Here is a 10097-nt window from a genome sequence, read left to right on the forward strand (position 1 = left end):
ACACATGTATATGACAATTTTGAATCATAGTAATAACGCCACCTAGTGGCAACTGGAAGTCATAGGTTGTGTACTTTGACACCCTACTGCTCACAGATTAATCGGATCCCTCTCAAATTTTGTCACAAAAGCCTTAAGACCTTGATAATGCTTCATTGTGAAAATTGTAGGAAGTTGTCGAAGCGTGGCGACGTGGCGGCTCTGCGAATTTCGATCCTTCGCCATGAACGAATAAACTGATGTAACTCGACTCCGCATCATCAGATCTTTACCAGATTTCACATGTTTGATTAAACTCCAGGCCTGAAGACATCTGCAAGCCAATTTTGAATCATAGTCATAGCGCCACCTACTGGCAACAGTAAGTTAAATTCTTTATACTTTGGCTTGTTTCTCTTAGTTGGAAAATCAGATCAACATCAAATTAGTTCCACACAAATGTAAGAAGTTCATAATGCCAGTTCTCTAAGCTTTTGATGTTTCGTCGAACGCCGTTGCCGTGGTAACGCAGTCTTCGTCGTGAAAAACGATGGTCATTTGGAGAGGTTAAAAAAGCTCGAAACGCAAGCAAACTTGACACACAGATCACAAGGCCAAAATGTAGTTCTATAATATGATTTTTTTCAATCAGAGTGTTAAATCGGCTCAATAGCGCCCCCTACAAAATTTCGACGAAGCAGCCCTCGCAGTACGTTTCACATAGATTAACAAAATTTGGTAGGCACATGTATCATATGTGGGCTTAAATAAAAGTCTCTTGGGGCCATGCCCTAAACCCAACCGGAAGTCAGCCATTTTGAATTTAGTCTGAATTTCTAGTGTCGTTTTTTCAATTTCCAGGCGCTCTACTTTAACGAACTCCTCCCAGGGAACTAATCAGATCAACTTAGAATTTGGTCAGAACAATCTAAAGACCTTTGTGATTAAAAGTTACTCAAAGCTTGTTGTTTCGTGAAATGCCGTTGCCGTGGCGATGCATTCCTCGCCATGAAAAACAAAGGTGTTTTTGAGGGGCTAAAAATACTCAAAACAAAATCAAACTTGTCACACACATTTAAAATCCTGAATGTAGTTATCTGATGTGATTTTAATGCTTCAGAGCGGCAAGTTGGCTCGATAGCGCCCCCTACAATTTTTTGACGATGCAGCCCTCGCAGTACGTTTCACCAAGCTGTATAAAATTTGGTAAGCAGATGTATCACATGTAGACTTAACAAAAAGTCTTAGGGGTTCATGCTCTAAACCCAACCGGAAGTCAGCCATTTTGAATTTTGTATGAATTTCTCCTGTTTTTTTCCATTTCCATGAGCTGTACTACAAACTCCTCCTAGGGAATTAATCCGATCAACTTAGAATTTGGTCAGAACAATCTAAAGACCGTAGCGATTAAAAGTTACTAAAAGCTTGAGGTTTCATCAAACAACATGGACTTGGTGTAGCAGCCATTTTACATTGTTCGCCATCATCCACCAAGCTGTTGTAACTCAACTGTACTTTGACAAAACTGTCCCAAACTTGACATGCTTGATTACCGTCATGATTTTAGGACTTTTGCATGCCAATATTAACTCATAGTCATAGCACCACCTACTGGCAACCACAGAAGTAAGCAGGATTCTTTAATTACAGCAGCCCAAACACTGAATTTATTTAAAGGGTTCGTGTGCACACCATGAGAAAAAGACTTCTCTGATCTAAATATGTGCAAACTAAGATGCATGGAGAGCAAAAGTTAGACAACAGTGGTTCTCAAACCATGTCAGTGGGCATTAGTATAAATGATCTGTCCAGAGCTTCTACATGAAAATCACGTTAAATGTTACAATGAATGCTTCACACTACAATCTAAAGTTATAGAAGAGCTTAAAATGAAAACAGTGTTAAATTAAAGTGTTAAAGTAAAAGCAAATGACAATACTGTTCTGTTAACTTTCATGTAAGAAAGTCAGCAGGACACTGCAGGGAGTTGAACCCCATCCCAGTAAACTGACGGTCTGTTATTTTATAAACACTGAAACACATTCACACATATTCATTTTCTTAATGATCTTAACAGGCTTACATTTATGATTGTATCGGAGGTACACTCAAAACATTTGAGGCTTAAGACCTGGCAACATGATCTTGCTACGCTGCTGGTTGAGGCAGGAAATATAGTTTAACTCGTGCACGCAGTTTATGATTGTCACAGAAATGCATTGCCGCGTCAACCAGAGTCCTGCCAGTACCAGGAAATACTGTTTAACTCGTGCACGCAATGTATGATGGTCACAGAAATGCATGGTCGCGTCAACCAGAGTCCTGCCAGTACCCTCGACGTGCGTGAAGTTGCGAGGGCCCGATCAATGCTGCTTGCAGCTTTAATTATTAGGGCCCGAGCACCGACGTAGTCGGAGCGGAGGACCTATTGTTATTCTAATGTTTTTTATTATTATTATTATTATTATTATTATCGTACCAGTTTCATCGCAAAAAGGAGGTGCTTGGGATACTGGGAATCTTTTGAAATTTGGCACAAAATTCAATCGTGGTGAAAATTCCAGTATTATTGGGGTGTCCAGCTGCGGCATGACATTTTGGCTCGATAGCGCCCCCTACAGAGTAGTCCCAACTTTGGGTTTCACCTAGCTGTATGAAATTTGGTAGGTATGTGGAACGTGATGGGACGTACAAAAAAGTCAAAAGGAGGTATATCCTAAACCAAACAGGAAGTCGGCCATTTTGAATTTTATGACGTTTTTGGACCGTTTCAAGGCGCCGTACTTTAACGAACTCCTCCTAGAGATTAAACCTGATTGCCTTCAGATTTGGTCAGTATGCTCTTGAGACCTTGGCAGTGAAACGATACTCAAAGATCAAAAGGTTATCGAACTATGTGTCCGTGGCGTGGCGGCAAAAAAACACCATTCGCCATGAAACAGGAAGTTGTTGTAACTCGGCGTACATTGCCTAATCTGCTCCAAATTTCTCATATGTCATAACATCCTGACCCTGAACACATGTATATGACAATTTTGAATCATAGTAATAACGCCACCTAGTGGCAACTGGAAGTCATAGGTTGTGTACTTTGACACCCTACTGCTCACAGATTAATCGGATCCCTCTCAAATTTTGTCACAAAAGCCTTAAGACCTTGATAATGCTTCATTGTGAAAATTGTAGGAAGTTGTCGAAGCGTGGCGACGTGGCGGCTCTGCGAATTTCGATCCTTCGCCATGAACGAATAAACTGATGTAACTCGACTCCGCATCATCAGATCTTTACCAGATTTCACATGTTTGATTAAACTCCAGGCCTGAAGACATCTGCAAGCCAATTTTGAATCATAGTCATAGCGCCACCTACTGGCAACAGTAAGTTAAATTCTTTATACTTTGGCTTGTTTCTCTTAGTTGGAAAATCAGATCAACATCAAATTAGTTCCACACAAATGTAAGAAGTTCATAATGCCAGTTCTCTAAGCTTTTGATGTTTCGTCGAACGCCGTTGCCGTGGTAACGCAGTCTTCGTCGTGAAAAACGATGGTCATTTGGAGAGGTTAAAAAAGCTCGAAACGCAAGCAAACTTGACACACAGATCACAAGGCCAAAATGTAGTTCTATAATATGATTTTTTTCAATCAGAGTGTTAAATCGGCTCAATAGCGCCCCCTACAAAATTTCGACGAAGCAGCCCTCGCAGTACGTTTCACATAGATTAACAAAATTTGGTAGGCACATGTATCACATGTGGGCTTAAATAAAAGTCTCTTGGGGCCATGCCCTAAACCCAACCGGAAGTCAGCCATTTTGAATTTAGTCTGAATTTCTAGTGTCGTTTTTTCAATTTCCAGGCGCTCTACTTTAACGAACTCCTCCCAGGGAACTAATCAGATCAACTTAGAATTTGGTCAGAACAATCTAAAGACCTTTGTGATTAAAAGTTACTCAAAGCTTGTTGTTTCGTGAAATGCCGTTGCCGTGGCGATGCATTCCTCGCCATGAAAAACAAAGGTGTTTTTGAGGGGCTAAAAATACTCAAAACAAAATCAAACTTGTCACACACATTTAAAATCCTGAATGTAGTTATCTGATGTGATTTTAATGCTTCAGAGTGGCAACTCGGCTCGATAGCGCCCCCTACAATATTTTGACGATGCAGCCCTTGCAGTACGTTTCACCTAGATGTATGAAATTAAGTAAGCAGGTGTATCACATGTAGACTTAAAAAAAAGTCTTAGGGGTCAATGCTCTAAACCCAACTGGAAGTCAGCCAGTTTGAATTTTGTATGAATTTCTTGTGGTTTTATTTCCTTTTCCAGGTGCTGCACTACGAACTCCTCTTAGGGAAATAATCCGATCAGCTTAGAATTTGGTCAGAACAACCTAAAGACCTTAACGATTAAAATTTACTAAAAGCTTGATGTTTCATCGGATAACATGGACTTGGTGTCGCGGCAATTTTACATGATTCACCATCATCCATCCAGCTTTTGTAACTCAACCTTACTTTGTCAAAACTGCCCCAAACTTGACATGCTTGATTGCTGTCGTGATTTTAGGACTTCTGCATGCCAATATTAACTCATAGTCATAGCGCCACCTACTGGCAACCACGGACGTAAACAGAATTCTATAATAACAGCGGCCCAAACAGGGTTTGTGGGCACACCATGAGAAAAAGACTTCTCTGATCTAAATATGTGCAAACTAAGATGCTTGGAGAACAAAAGTTAGATAACAGTGTTTTTCAAACCATGTCAGTGGGCATTAGTATAAATGATCTGTCTAGAGCTTCTACATGAGAATCAGGTTAAATGTTACAATGAATGCTTCACACTACAATCTAAAGTTACAGAAGAGCTTAAAATGAAAACAGTGTCAAATTAAAGTGTTCAAGTAAAAACAAATGACACTGCTGTTCTGTTAACTTTCATGTAAGTCCAAATACAATCAGTAGGACACTGCAGGGAGTTGAACTCCATCCCAGTAACCTGACAGTCTGTTATGTTACAAATACTGAAGCACATTCACACGTTCATTTTGTTAATGATCTTAACAGGCTTACATTTATGATTGTATCGGAGGTACACTCAAAACATTTGAGGCTTAAGACCTGGCAACATGGTCTTGCTATGCTGCTGGTCGACGCAGGAAATATCATCTAACTTGTGCATGCAGTGTATGATGGTCCCAGAAATGCATTGCCGCATCAACCAGAGTCCTGCCAGTACCCTCGACGTGTGTGACGTTGCGAGGGCCCGATCAATGCTGCTTGCAGCTTTAATTATTATTATTATTATCATACCAGTTTCATCGCAAAAAGGAGGTGCTTGGGATACTGGGAATCTTTTGAAATTTGGCACAAAATTCAATCGTGGTGAAAATTCCAGTATTATTGGGGTGTCCAGCTGTGGCATGACATTTTGGCTCGATAGCGCCCCCTACAGAGTAGCCCCAACTTTGGGTTTCACCTAGCTGTATGAAATTTGGTAGGTATGTGGAACGTGATGGGACGTACAAAAAAGTCAAAAGGAGGTATATCCTAAACCAAACAGGAAGTCGGCCATTTTGAATTTTATGACGTTTTTGGACCGTTTCAAGGCACCGTACTTTAACGAACTCCTCCTAGAGATTAAACCCGATTGCCTTCAGATTTGGTCAGTATGCTCTTGAGACCTTGACAGTGAAACGATACTCAAAGATCAAAAAGTTATCGAACTATGTGTCCGTGGCGTGGCGGCAAAAAAACACCATTCGCCATGAAACAGGAAGTTGTTGTAACTCGGCTGTACATTGCCTAATCTGCTCCAAATTTCTCAGATGTCATAACATCCTGACCCTGAACACATGTATATGACAATATAGAATCATAGTAATAGCGCCACCTAGTGGCAACTGGAAGTTGTACGTTTTGTACTTTGACATCCTGCTCCTCACAGATTATTCCGATCCCTCTAAAGTTTTGTCAGAAAAGCCTTAAGACCTTGATAATGCTTCATTGTGAAGATTGTAAGAAGTTGTCGAAGGGCGGCGACATGGCGGATCGGCGAACTTCGATCCTTCGCCATGAACGAATAAACTGATGTAACTCGACTCTGCATCATCAGATCTTTACCAGATTTCACATGTTTGATTAAACTCCAGGCCTGAAGACATCTGCAAGCCAATTTTGAATCATAGTCATAGCGCCACCTACTGGCAACAGTAAGTTAAAGTCTTTATACTTTGGCTTGTTTCTCTAAGTTGGAAAATCAGATCAACATCAAATTAGTTCCACACAAATGTAAGAAGTTCATAATGCCAGTTCTCTAAGCTTTTGATGTTTCGTCGAACGGCGTTGCCGTGGTAACGCAGTCTTCGCCGTGAAAAACGATGGTCATTTGGAGAGTTTAAAAAAGCTCGAAACACAAGCAAACTTGACACACAGATCACAAGGCCAAAATGTAGTTCTATAATATGATTTTATTCAATCAGAGTGTCAAATCGGCTCAATAGCGCCCCCTACAAAATTTCGCCGAAGCAGCCCTCGCAGTACGTTTCACATAGATTAACAAAATTTGGTAGGCACATGTATCACATGTGGACTTAAATAAAAGTCTCTTGGGGCCATGCCCTAAACCCAACCGGAAGTCAGCCATTTTGAATTTAGTCTGAATTTCTAGTGTCGTTTTTGCAATTTCCAGGCGCTCTACTTTAATGAACTCCTCCCAGGGAATTAATCAGATCAACTTAGAATTTGGTCAGAACAATCTAAAGATCTTTGTGATGAAAAGTTACTCAAAGGTTGTTGTTTCGTGAAAGGCCGTTGCCGTGGCGACGCATTCTTCGCCACGAAAAACAAAAGTGTTTTTGAGGGGCTAAAAATGCTCAAAACGTAACCAAACTTGTCAAACACATTTAAAATCCTGAATGTAGTTATCTGATGTGATTTTAATGCTTCAGAGTGGCAACTCGGCTCGATAGCGCCCCCTACAATTTTTTGACGATGCAGCCCTCGCAGTACGTTTCACCTAGCTGTATAAAATTTGGTAAGCAGATGTATCACATGTAGACTTAACAAAAAGTCTTAGGGGTTCATGCTCTAAACCCAACCGGAAGTCAGCCATTTTGAATTTTGTATGAATTTCTCCTGTTTTTTTCCATTTCCATGAGCTGTACTACGAACTCCTCCTAGGGAATTAATCCGATCAACTTAGAATTTGGTCAGAACAATCTAAAGACCGTAGCGATTAAAAGTTACTAAAAGCTTTAGAATTCATCAAACATGGACTTGGTGTAGCGGCCATTTTACATGGTTCGCCATCATCCATCAATCTGTTGTAACTCAACTGTACTTTGTCAAAACTGTCCCAAAGTTGACATGCTTGATGATTACTGTCATGATTTTAGGACATCTGCATGCCAATATTAACTCATTGTCACAGCACCACCTACTGGCAACCACGGACGTAAGCAGGATTCTATAATTACAGCAGCCAGAACACTGAACTTAATAAAAGGGTTTGTGGACACACCATGAGAAAAAGACTTCTCTGATCTAAATATGTGCAAACTAAGATGCTTGGAGAGCAAAAGTTAGACAACAGTGGTTCTCAAACCATGTCAGTGGGCATTAGTATAAATGATCTGTCCAGGGCTTCTACATGAGAATCAGGTTAAATGTTATAATGAATGCTTCACACTACAATCTAAAGTTACAGAAGAGCTTAAAATGAAAACAGTGTTACATTAAAGTGTTCAAGTAAAAGCAAATGACACTGCTGTTCTGTTAACTTTCATGTAAGTCCAAATACAATCAGCAGGACACTGTAGGGAGTTGAACTTCGTCACAGTAAACTGACAGTCTGTTATATTTCAAACATTGAAGTGCATTCACGCACATTCATTTTCTTAAAGATCTTAACAGGCTTACATCTATGATTGTATTGGAGGTACACTTAAAACATTTGAGGCTTAAGACCTGGCAACATGATCTTGCTACGCTGCCGGTCGACGCTGGAAAAATCATCTAACTCGTGCACGCAGTGTATGATGGTCACAGAAATGCATGGCCGCGTCAACCAGAGTCTGACGGTCACAGAAATGTATGGCTGCGTCACCCAGAGTCCTGCCAGTACCAAGAAATACCGTTTAACTCGTGCACTCATTGTATGATGGTCACTGAAATGCATGGCCGCGTCATCCAGAGTCTGACGGTCACAGAAATGTATGGCCACGTCAAGCAGAGTCCTGCCAGTACCCTCGTCGTGCGTGAAGTTGCGAGGGCCCGATCAATGCTGCTTGCAGCTTTAATTAGTCTTGTGGCTCAATCAGATGGTTAAATATCATTAAAATGCACGATTCATGTTTTTCAACATATTCATATGATATACAATAATTTGTTGACAGCTTTTAAAGATGATATATTAAACAGAAAATTTTACTTGTTCCTAAAATTACATTATGCACTTATTTTGATCATCCTTAACCCCAAACTGTAAGGTAATTCACCTCTGTTTCAGGGCGTGAGTGAAGATCACTGTATCATTGATATGGAGTGCCAGCATCTGCAGAGGCATCTCTATTTTGCACTGTTTGCGACTGGCTTTCGGCATCAGTGCAAACTCTGGTGCACTTGCAGGAAGAGGTGTTAGCTCTATTTCATCTTGGAGAGGAACAATATAGAGCATGGTCTTTCCTGCAGTTGAGGAACCTCTCAGTATGGACCCAGTGTAGCCCTCAGCCTCCAGAGGAACAGCAGAGAGTTTTCTCCTTCCATGTCCACCTGTGAAAACACAAAAAAATTATGACCCAAAATCATGATGTATTCCTTCTCTTTTGGTTGTATTAACAGGTACAATAAACATAAAATATGTTTCAATTTAAGTACAGTAATTATGAACCTGCTGCTTTGTAAAGTAGCCATCTGTCCTCGAGATGTGCCATCTTTGGAAAGTTGTTTTTTAGTAGACTGGACAACTACATTAAAATAAAAACAATTTGGGACAGTTTTATCATGTGAAAGGCATTAGACAAAATTCGTACTCTTGACGACACATTAGGCATTGTGCCTGCTTCAGCCTATAAAATACCTCTGCATGTGTAACGTCAGATGTCACTGACAAAGTCCTCTTTCCCAAGCCTGCCTGCATGAACTTCAACTCATCTGCTGAGGACGGAGTCATTTCAACTTTTGATGCCAGTAAAAAAAAAGTCAGCTCAAAAGGTTTCCATATTTTCAAAACCTTTGCAGGCATGTGACCTCTGGTTAGCAGTCGTTTCTTGCCCCTAAAAACCCAGGGAAGGACCTGTATGATTTTAGAAGAATAATATTACTTTTTAATTATTATAAGCACACTTCTCAACCAAGCGCACCACATCCAAGTATTCCTGAGTAAAGAACACAACAGTTGCCCTTAACCAGATAACTTTCTAAAAAGCTCAACAAAACTGATTTGGTTAAATAAAGGCATAATTAATGTTATATGACAGTTGCATAATCAGGGACAGGAGATGTCGTGCAGCCTCTGTGGCTTCACGTGCATCATACTGGAAAGGGATTTTAGATGTATGGACACAGAAAAAGGACGTTACAGTGCAATGCATTACTGTCACACAGGCTGTATCGAAACAAATTAAGCAATTACCTGAGGTCGTGTTTGTTGTTGGTTTCCATTCTGACATTAAAAGAAAAAAAGTAAGTATTACCATTACATCAATGTAATGTTTGAGTGTAATTATTTGATCAAAAACACCAAGCAAATTATGAATAATTTGTGCCTCACCTTCACTATATGATATCACTAACTAAGCTAACATAAGTTGTCTATGTTACTTTAAAAAAATGTTGACACTTGTGTGTTAAATGCTGCTGTGGATGAAAAAAAGTTTACCAAATGTGTATTAAGTGCCTCCTCCTGGGAGACATAGGACCCTGCCTCTGTAAATTAACCCTAATGTTGGTATTTACTGCAAAAATATTGTCATTTTAGACTATCTGAAGTAGTTCACAGCAAAGAAATACCCCAGTGTCTCTGCCAATCATATCGATGGCAGGAGAAAACGGCTAATGATAGCAACCGATGCTAATTTAAGGTGATTGTGGTTAATATCAAATGAGACAATAATTTCTGT

Source organism: Cebidichthys violaceus, unplaced genomic scaffold (assembly GCF_023349555.1).
Source record: "Cebidichthys violaceus isolate CVI_PGR_0920_01 unplaced genomic scaffold, fCebVio1.0.p SCAF_17, whole genome shotgun sequence".
NCBI lineage: Eukaryota > Metazoa > Chordata > Actinopteri > Perciformes > Stichaeidae > Cebidichthys > Cebidichthys violaceus.